This window comes from Anguilla anguilla, chromosome 5 (genome assembly GCF_013347855.1).
Source record: "Anguilla anguilla isolate fAngAng1 chromosome 5, fAngAng1.pri, whole genome shotgun sequence".
Lineage (NCBI taxonomy): Eukaryota > Metazoa > Chordata > Actinopteri > Anguilliformes > Anguillidae > Anguilla > Anguilla anguilla.
The window spans coordinates 51991138-52001867 of NC_049205.1; the positions used below are offsets into that span (position 1 = coordinate 51991138).

The window sequence follows — 10730 nt, forward strand, 5'->3', positions numbered from 1 at the left end:
TGTCATTTTTAGATATGGCTATATACAGTGAGCTCCATAATGTTTGGGACAAAGACATATTTTTTCTTGATTTGGCTCTGTACTCCATAATTTTAGATTTGTAATGAAACACGTGTGGCACAGGTGCAGATTCTCAGCTTTTATAAAAGGGTGTTTTGAACACTTTATTTTCACTATGCAGAAATTACACCACTTTTTACACATAGCCTACCAATTTCAGGGCACCATAATGTTTGGGACATATTAATGTTATGTAAATGAAAGTTATGTTTAGTACCTTGTTCCCTATCCTTTGCATGCAATGACTGCTTCATGTCTGTGATGTCTTCATGTCGTGTCATGCTGTGCATCTTTTTTGGTGGTACTCTGCCAGGCCTGTACTGCAGCCATCTTCAGCTCCTGCCTGTTTCAGCGGCTAGTTGCTGAAAACAGTTGCTTGATGCTTGACCCTCATCAGTCTGTCCTTTAGGCCGGGCACTCAACAGAGACTGCCCTCCTGGCCTCCTCTGCCCTGATCCTCCTAGAACTCTCTGCAGCATTCAACATGGTCAACCTCCAAATACTCATCTCCACTTTGGCTGTGATGGGCATTTCTGGGACTGCCTCCGCTTCGTTTTCTTCCCATCTTGCAGATAGGTCCGACCAGGTCACATGGATGGCCAGGCATCACCTGAAGCTCAACCTCAGCAAGACTGAGTTGCTGTTCATTCCTCTTAAGACCTCGCTACTACGGGAGCCCTCAATCACTGTTGATGGCACCACAGTGACTGCCTCTCACTCTGCAAAGAGCCTGGGGGTGGTCCTGGATGACCATCTGCACTTTAGGGAGCACGTCACAGCAACATCACGGTTCTGCAGGTTCCTCCTGTACAACATCAAGAGGATTTAAACATACCTGACCACATATGCCACCCAGCTACTCGTCCAGACAGAGGTAATCTCCCATATAGATTACTGCAACTCCTTCCTTGCAAGTCTGGCAGCCTGTGCCACACACCCACTACAACTGATTCAGAACGCTGCTGCCCAACTTGTCTTCAACTTTCCTAAGTTCTCACATGTCACTCCCCTGCTGAGGTCACTCCACTAGCTACAGGTCACCGCTAGGATCAGGTTCAAAGTCCTGACCCTGGCTTACACTGCAGTCAATAGGACAGCCCATGCCTACCTACAGGACATGATTCAACCCTACATGCCAGCTGGATCGCTCCGCTCTGCTGCAGCAGGGTGACTTGCACTCCCTGCCATCTGGGTGAATGGGTCTCACTCATCCCAACCACGGAGCTTCTTCACCCTAGCTCCCCAGTGGTGGAACGAACTCCCCACTCCTCTACGAAACACTCAGTCATTGCCCATCTTTCACCGTGGTTTGAAGATGCATCTCTTCAAACTGTACCTGGACTAACTATCACTACTCTGCAGAGTACTGCCAATCTAGGATTGCTCTTATCACTTGAATCCTTCAGACTTGTTTCTGTACTTTCATGTTACACTTGCATCTCCATCCAGCGCTTATATTGCACTGGTATGATTATCTTGATGCTGTAGCTTGTTGTCATGCCACCTTGTTTGACTTACCATAACTTTCTGTCCTAGCCTATGCTTACTGTGTGAACTGGACTTAATGTGTACATGGCTATGGATAACTGTTGCATAATGAGTATTGTACCTTATCGGTCCTGTGGTTTGTAGTTGTAACATCCGACCTTCGGTATGCACTTATTGTATGTCGCTTTGGATAAAAGCATCTGCCAAATAAATGCAATGAAATGTTTCATTTAATGCTTGTGGTAATTGACAGGATTCTATGTCTACAGAGTTAAAGCATTTCAAATAGTTATTTGACCCAGGGTGTGTGTGTGCCTGTGTGTATCTGTGTGTGAGGGAGAGAGGGAGAGCGAGAGAGAGAGGAACAGAATGTATGTGTCCCAGGACATAAAGGCCTAAGGGGATGGAGACTGGGTAAGAGGGAGGAGTCATTAGGGATTGGGCAATGCCTTTTAATAAAGTGGCTGGGGTGTCATTAGACTTTAAAATATGCAGTTTTCTGCCTTTTAAGTAGCCTTGTTTGTGACTTTCCCTGACAGGTAGCAGCTCCCTCAGTTGTGGGTTTCTGAGAGCGGGGCGGACATATCCAAAGAGGTGTTAATCAAAGGGGAAGCAGTGGCAAACAGGCCCGTCTCTCGCTGTGCGTTCAAAGAAGGAGCCTCACCCCACTTCCACATGGCCTCTCAGCCTCCTGACGACTGCTCTTTTACAGGTATCCTCACCTCATACATACACACTCAAACACTTCCAGACATGTTCAAATATACACACCCGCACACTCATGCGCACATATACTCATACACTTTCTCTCTCACACACACACACACACACACACACATCCATGCACACAAAATATGTAAATGAATAATGAACACACAGGTAAATAAATAAAAAACAATGGATATAGGAAGCTAATTAAATGTGTTTATTCCCGTTATCATATGCTGCACTCATTTTCCTCGACATCGAGCCATGAATCATTAAGCAGCTGCTAAACTGATCTCTGGGGCTGGCTGGGTGGTGGGGGGGGGGAGGGAAGGGGGGCTGGGGGGAGCGGGCGGTCAGCTCCTGTCCCATAGTGGGCAGGTGTGCCGCGCCTCCCTCCTCCCCCCCCCCGCCCCCCCCAAGCCTGGCGTGACGGAGAGAGGGCCGGGCCTCACGCTGGGAGGTGAGCGGACGGCGGGGGAGAGGCTCGACGGGCCGAGAGGCTGACAGGCTGGGCCGTCACAGGCCTTCTCTCCCCCGGCTTTGATTAATGAGGGCATTTGAAAGACAATTAGCGGGAGCAGGTTTGCCTTCAACCGCCTTATCAATCAGGGCCCTTTAATTCAGAGTGTAGCCCCCTCTGTCACCAAAGGGGAGTATCAGCGTTGCATTTGCAGCAACGGACAGCCTATTGGAGTCAGCTGGGGGGGGGACCAGGGTATGATTGGGGGGGGGGGGGGGCTGCCTTTCACAGATCAAAAGGGAAAGCTGGAAGCGTGCTCCGTTGTTAGCTGTGACTGTGAGCACAGTTGGTTGGTAGCAGTTGGTTTTTATTCGGATGCACACATGGCCTTTTGTCTAACATGATATTTTCCTTCTCTGTGTCATAAGGGGAGAACGGTTTTTGCTAATGAACACAATGTTAATACAGGCATATGAAAACCGCCTCTCATAGCAGGAATAGGAAATTAGCCGTGATGTCACAAAGGTTGATTTTGTCCACCTGTTCTGGATTGCTTTTGCACCAAGCTTTTAATAATAAGCCTAATTATGAAAAGGTGTTATGTGTTTCTAGGATGGGCTTGATGTACTACATTGCCGAACATTACAGAAGAGCTCACGTACTTATTTGTATGTCCACGTAGCAACAGTTAAAACAACTGTGCGAGGTAGAAAGTATAAGCATAGGAAAGTCTTTTGTTCACATTGAAGTGGCTTCTTTGAAAAACTGAGAGTATAGGGGGTGATTTACCAGAGACTTTTCCTCATGTTTCAGACAGCGTTAAGAGTGCCTTGCAAATACACACATCAGGAGTTTACCCCCATACACTGAACACCCTCCACCCCCTCTCCTGTAGCCATGAGCACAATTACACTTGTCAATCATTCGAATCCAAATTATTTGAGCCACAGGAGAAATGATGTTGATCCACCAAATTGCTTAAGGGGGAGGGGGCGAGATGTGTTTTTATAAAGCAAGAACAGGCAATTGAAGACCCATCTATTGATCTCGTTCCCTTGTAAATAAAAAGGAGTGCGATGGGTAAGAAGTAACAAACGCGAGAGGCAAGCAGCCAGCGCGCCTCTGTAGGAAAATCAATAGGCGTTTCCTAATTCGCGGTCGGCTCCAGTCGGGCTGCTCTCTGAGGGTTTGGGCATATGGACAGGGATTGCACAGCCCATCTCCGCTAATTTCCCCACCTCATTTTAAGGCCCCTGGCTAAGGACCATGAACTCAGCTCATATGCATTTAAGCCAGACTGACTGAGAAGTTACCTGAATACACTTTGAGAGCTACATGTATTAAAGGCTCTCCTTGGATACACCCTGCTGTTTTGCAAGCATCAACAAAATGCATTCTTTGCATGTGTTTGTGTGTTTATCAGTGTGAAAGAGAGGCCATCGTGATGCTGAGCTGGTTGCACTTCTTTCTCATCCAGTTTGTTTGTTTGTTTGCAACTCTTATCAACTTCTATAGACACCCACACTGTTAATTTAAGGTCTTTTCATTCTTTAGTGTGTTTCATAACAGGGACCATCCTGTCCCTCTCTAAACAAGAAATTAAAATCTGTCTGTCAACTTTTGGCTTTTAAATTAAAGTGTGAATACTTCTTTGAAGGGGCAGCTTTTGGAAAATGTGCCCTTGTGGGCTTAATACATTTAATAAGTGCCTTTGTGTCTTTAGTAAGGCTTTAAAAATCTGAAATGCGGGTATTAGTTTTTGAGGTTTGGCATCACTGTGGCTGTCTGTTTGGTATCCACCGTCCACTAGCACAGCAGATGCGTAAATATATGTAGCCCTACGTGAATTTGATTAAAATAAAATGATGCATGGTGGCTGGATAATTACAGGAAATAGCTTGAACTCGGCTCATCATTCTTGTGTGGCCAGGCCAGAAACTGATATTGAAGAAAAGGCCTTCCCTGGTTTGCTCGAAGTCACAAAGTAATAATGTTGTGTTAATGTTGGTAATGCTCGTGGTCTTACTGGAATTGGGCTCTGATAGCACGCCGGATATCAGACAGAAATTCTGGAGTCTGTTTCTTCCACAAGTCCTTTATTGGCTGTGGCGCTGCGATGTGAGAGAAGGGTGTCTAGTGCCCGGAAAGTTCCGTAGTAGCATTTCCCAAATGTTTGGAGTGACAGTTGGCCAGTCCTCCTGCTAGCTCTGTGCACATGCTCAGTGTGACAAACCACACCGAGGTCTGGATTCAATGAACATTTGTACGAAACCTTCAAATGCAAGAGCTTTTATTAAACTTGCTAAAGTGAGTTTGTGGAGAAAAAAAATGAACACATGTTTAATAGTGATCCAAAGTTATGGACAAATTAAATATATTTCCTTGCTTTAGACCACAAACCCATGAATGCCCCAATATACACATGAAACTGGAAGGTTGTTAAAACTTCTCAATCAAAAACATGTACTAAAAAATATTTTTTTGTTACCATGTATGACACACGTTTCATTACAATTCCGCCTGTGTGTGGGTGTGTGTGTGCCTGGGTTTGTGCGGGTGTGTGTGTGTGTGCATGTGTGTGGGTGTGTGTGTGTGTGCGAGCCTTTGCGCGGGTGTGTGTGCTTGTGTGTGCGTGTGTGAGAAGTTCACATGCGGGTCACGGTGGCCAAGCAGCCGGAGCTCTGCAAATTGGTGGGAAATCGTTTGCAGCGAAGTAAACATTTAGCTCATAATTGTTTTGCATGGCCTGAATAAAGGTTACAGCATCAGTGAGCGGTTTGGCCAAGAGAGGCTGAACGCCCGCCCCGGTCTGTGATGTGAGAGCGGGCGCTGGAGTGGGGCCGAGGAACAGAGAGCGGGCAAAAACCGCTTCCTTCCCACCGTCCCAGTATAAGCGGCTACGCGGAGACACGCGCCCCGGCCCCCATTTTTCATTAGGCTTTTATTTCATGGGGCACTGGCTCACTGCAGGCCGTAATTGGTACGTAGGACCCTTCTAATGTGGGATTGCACAGAAAGTTTAACACAATTTTTTACACGGCTTCAAATATGCGTAATTTGCCCTTTAAGTGGTGTATTGCGCGGTAATTCCACATTAGTTACCGCAAACACATGAAATGCCCCACTGCACCTGGAGTCGAAAGATTGCATGTAACTGCATTAGCGGCAGATCCAAGCCTAACTTTACCTAAATACTTTGCCTGCTACACACTATTGCAATAACAGCATCTGGAGGTTGTAATGGGAACATAATTTTGTCCTCCTAATTCTGGTATGTCTCTGATTCCAAATTATGGGAAATGTAGTTGTGGGCTCGCAGTGTGCAGAAATATTGTGAGCAGCGGTGCTGCTATATTGCTCTCATTTGCGGGTCCCTTTGTTCTTTAATGAGGATTCTTTCTGATTTCAAACAATTTTTAAAAAAAGACATGGTGCACTTTATTCCACATTCTTTATGGTTCAGTAAATATATTTCAATACCAGAGTGCATAAGCGCAGGAGTAGGGCGATTACCCTCAATGTTTTACTTCCTAGTAACTGTTTCAGAGCACTTTCCTCTGACCTTGTTTTTATAAGGCTTCAGTAGTGATGTATTTTTGAGGGCCAGACTTTGTTAAAGTCAAGCTGGTGGGTGATTTGTTTCCTTTTGTCAATCGTAGCCAAGTTACTACAGCAACGTGCACTTAATTCCATAAAAACCATTTGTTCAGCTGAAAATTGGGGGGAAGAAAATATAATTTTACCTCCCCTTTGTAATGAGGGCTGAGCAATTAAAGCCGTTTCCCATTTTTTCCTTTTACAACATTCTGGAGTCCAGTTACTGCAAATTAGCCGTCCATTGTGTGCTCCAAATTCCAGGCGTGCGGTATTGAATGACCGAGAAGAGAAAAAAAAAAAAAAAAAAAAAAAAAGAAGTAAAATTGCAGTTAAGACATTCTCAGCAGAGGCCAGACCAGGGCCTCTGCTGAGAACTGATGATATTCTTTTTCATACAAGAGAGTGTTCTGATGGGCAATTAAGAGGATCAGGCCTGCCCGACTGCACGTGAAGAGCCCAGTCCCCGGTGCCCGCGCCTGCGTGCCTCTGCCCCCCGCCTGCTCTCCCCCGGCCCGGCCTTTGTCTTACATGCGTGTGCATGAGAAGCACGGAGAGGCTGGGGTGGGGGGTGGGGGGAAAAAAAGCTCTCCAAAAAGCACATTATAATTGAACTTTCCACATTATTTCTCCCTAATACACACTGCCACTTGGTCTCATTAGCGGAATAATGCTGCTCTCCAGTTCTGGAATGAACTCTTTGCCCGAGTAATTAAAGCTCCTAAAGTTTCCAGTCCTTTGTTTAAAGAATTCGTCCTTGCGCTCTCCATGGCCCATCAGCTGCCTAATTAGCAGAGCCTTTGTGTGATTAAAAATTCTCACAGAGATTCCATTGGATATTTTCCTCTGTTAATGAGTGTTTGTGGACAGCTGGGAACAGACGCGGCCTCCCTGAATGCGGGACCTCCTGTGCATTGGGCAGACCTCTGTCAGGGCCCAGGAGTGAAAGCTGTCATTTCCGTAATGGGGGGGCGGGGGGTTGGAAATCGGTCAGAACCGACCTCCGGGTCCCCCCAGGAACGGAGATGCCTTGAAATATAAATGAGGATGAATATTCATATTCGCTTCGGTGAAAGTGCTGACCGTTAATATGTCTGTCAGTCTGAGCAGAGCCAGGACCCTCTCCGCACAGCCTGCCCATTAAACGCGGCCCTGCTGGCTTCATTAACCCTCGTCCTCCGCTCCTTTTCTCTCCCTAAAAAAGTTGGGGTCGCACTCTTTTCCGTGGAGAATAGCACAGAGGAAGTGTTCCCTTTGTAACATCTCTCCCGGCTCAGCGGGAGAGAGGAAGGGCTGGAATGGAGTTTAATGAACCCCACTCAGATGGAGTGCAAGTAGGTGTTGAATCCAAAAAAAAAAAAAAGAAAAAGAAAAGGAATGGTGAAGGCATTCTGTGCTGTTGGAGGAGCAGGAATCTGAAAAGCAAGAGAGGCTTTTGGGGGGGGAAAAGCCCTGGGAAAGGAAAAACCCGACTGAACGCGAGGGCCCGGGCCAGATGAGCTGTGACAGTGACTAGCGGCGCCGCTAACACAGACCTATGGGTTTGGGTCGCACGGCCAAAAGCTCTGTGATTAGCAGTGATTGTCTCTGCAGTGATAAAGCCTTCGCCTGGACGGGGGAAGCCAGTTGAACCTGGATATTTCCAGGGAGGACTAATTACAGTGCGGAACGGTGACGAGATTTCTGGAGTCCTTGTTATAAACAGGCGTGCGCGTACCAGACGTGCTGATTACATCGCTGTTTAAAGAATCTTTTCTATGGAGTGCATTGGCTAGCAATTTAACACCTGAAAGGACACGTTACTGCAGAAACACAAATGATTAAATCAAACAAAGGAAACTGAAGCATCTCCTTTGGTTCATGGGATCATTTCAGGGGGAATCTAATGGGAGGGCTACCCAGCCATGAAGGCTGAAATATTAGAATGAAGTACCAAGGATGGCAGTGTGCTATCAGTTAACACTTTTCTTAGCATTTACTTCCGTTTGCCCTATTCTACTCACCCTGGCTATATCACGTCCTTGAGGATAATGTCAAAGTGTCTGAATACTTTCTCCCTACTAGCCACCTAAAGTACACCAAGCTCAGATGACTCCTATGTATGATAGTAACTTACCTAAAATTTTCATTGGTGCCAAAAAGTTATCTGTATTTGAAAAATAATGGGTTTTCCTTTTCCTTTTTTGGCAATTAGTTTGTTGGTTTAAATTAAAAATCAAGTGTTGTTTTTCCAGAGGTGGCGTGCCTGTGGTTCTGGCCCAGTGGCTCGGGGACTCTTTAGGCAGCGGCGCTAAATGACATTTCATTAGGTGTGAAAAGAGCCGATAAACTCAATAGCCACCAGCCATCCGTTCTCCCGACGCCATTCGCCCGCCCTCCTAATCTGTTTCCCATTCTGTCCCATGATGCCCTGCAGGTGCTCCGCACATTCATCACTCCTCGCCGCTCCTGGATCAGGCAGAACCACCGCGGCCAATCATGCGCGCGTTACAGTGGGAACCAGTACAGGAGGCCGGCCCGAGCCCAGCCCTGTGAGTGTTAGCACACAAATATGTACTGCTCGGGATAAGAGAGAGGAACGGTGGAGGATACTTTGTTGTTACCATGGGGACAAGATATAGTAAATACAGACAAAAATGAATTGAATACAGGACGTAGACTCCACCCTACACTGCCTGAATCACCGCAGCTGAGTTTATAGAATCTGACAACCTGTTAGGAGAAGCCACCCCTGTATGTGGATGGTAAGGCTTTCTTTTAAATTCTGTCTCATCTGAATAAGTTCTAAGGGGAGTGCTAATTGTGCAAAGTATGAAGCTGTAAGCGTGTCATGTGACAGGTGCTGTCATCCTGCTGTTGACGTGTTGGGCGATTTGGTAGGTTCTTACGAAATGGCATAATGAGACACTCCAGAAAAGGGAAAACCACACACAGAAACAACATGTCAATCCCCTTGAAGTCAGATTCGGCGCAAAGACTCGGCCCCGCTTTCTTCTCGACGCGGTTCTTGACAGGCCGAGAATCTCCTGCTCAGGTTTTTAAAAAAATGTTTTATTTCATTCTGAATACATTAACGCCAGGCCCTAATTTGCCGGCTGATTTCCGTCATGCAGTTGAGGCCCCCCCTACACTCAACGCCCTTTCCTCCATGATGACTTCTGAAGCTCTTAATAAGGTGACAAGTGTGCATTCACGTATTGAACTACATCAAAACCACTAATCCTTGTAGATTGGAGCCACCCACTGATTTAGATTGTCATTACGTGTTTCATAAATGTTCCAGTCGGGGATTTTATGCTCCTGAATAAAAAAAAAAGAAGAAAAATTGTGGAGAGGGTGGGTGGCGAGGGCTGGGGGTGGGGTGGGGGGGGGTTGGCTGGGTTGTAATGTAAGATTTAACTGTTCCATTCATTGATATTCCTCTTTTTATGCAGAGTTAAACTGGAATGGCTGGTGATATAGTCGCACAATAGTGCCGTTCCACCTGCGATAAAGCTCATTTTCACTCTGCAGCCAGTCTCCTTTCATGCTGTTCGCACTCCCCTGTTCATAAGTCTTTTGACTGGGCTCAAAAGCCGTGAGAACACTGCAGACATTGTGTATCACACATCACTGTCCAGCGAGAAAATACTGCTGCGGTTTCCCATGGACTGAAGACTTTTTCACGTTACTGTGCATTACAGGATATTCTTACATTTTTTACATTTAACAATCTAACATCTTGTGCCCGGCAGAGATTTTTTCTTAACTGCAGCTGTGATGTTTTTTGTTCGATCTCAATGATCTGCAACCCTGGCCCTGGAAAGCTATAGGATTTGACTGATTATCATTGTTACTCCACATATAACTGATTCGATTAATTTAGCTGATTTTATTGTATACTCAACTCGCCTAGTTTTTAGTCGGAATTAGTTACTGATTTTAAGGTCGCAACAAAAGCATATCCAATGGTGCTCCATGACCATGAGTTGCAGACCGTTCTTCTATATCAGTGGTTCTTAACCTTGTTGGAGGCACCGAACCCCACCAGTTTCATATGCTCATTCACCGAACCCTTCTTTAGTAAAAAAACTAACTAACTGCAGACTAGACTGAGGGGTGGACCTCTGCGGCGGAGGCTCCACCGAACCCCTGAGACCGACTCACCGAACCCCTAGGGTTCGACCGAACCCAGGTTAAGAACCACTGTTCTATATAGAAGCTAAGCTTATAGCACAGAAATACTACTGACTTTGAGACATTTTACAGCAAATACAAAACAAAAAAAACTCATAGATAGCTGTTAATTTACAAAAACATTGTAGGTAGGTTGTTGTTTTTGTTCAATTTTATCGTCAGTTGGGCATAGAAATGCATAATACAGATGTAAGCCTACCTCAAATATTATTGTAGCATATATATCTAGTGCACTCCCATAAAC

General features: G+C 45.9%; 1 long non-coding RNA gene across 2 annotated transcripts in view; it reads left to right on the plus strand.

Annotated features, from left to right (window-relative positions):
• Positions 1-10282, plus strand: part of LOC118227280 — a 144265-nt gene extending 133983 nt beyond the window's left edge. Inside the window, exons 6-8 of one of the 2 annotated variants that reach the window (XR_004765228.1) lie at positions 2088-2260; positions 8727-9485; positions 9745-10282. This is a non-coding gene — a long non-coding RNA (uncharacterized LOC118227280). Of the gene's footprint in view, positions 1-2087; positions 2261-8726; positions 9631-9744 lie in introns of those variants that run through there. The other variant, XR_004765230.1, reaches the window with a different exon arrangement.
• The last annotated feature ends 448 nt before the right edge of the window (positions 10283-10730 follow it).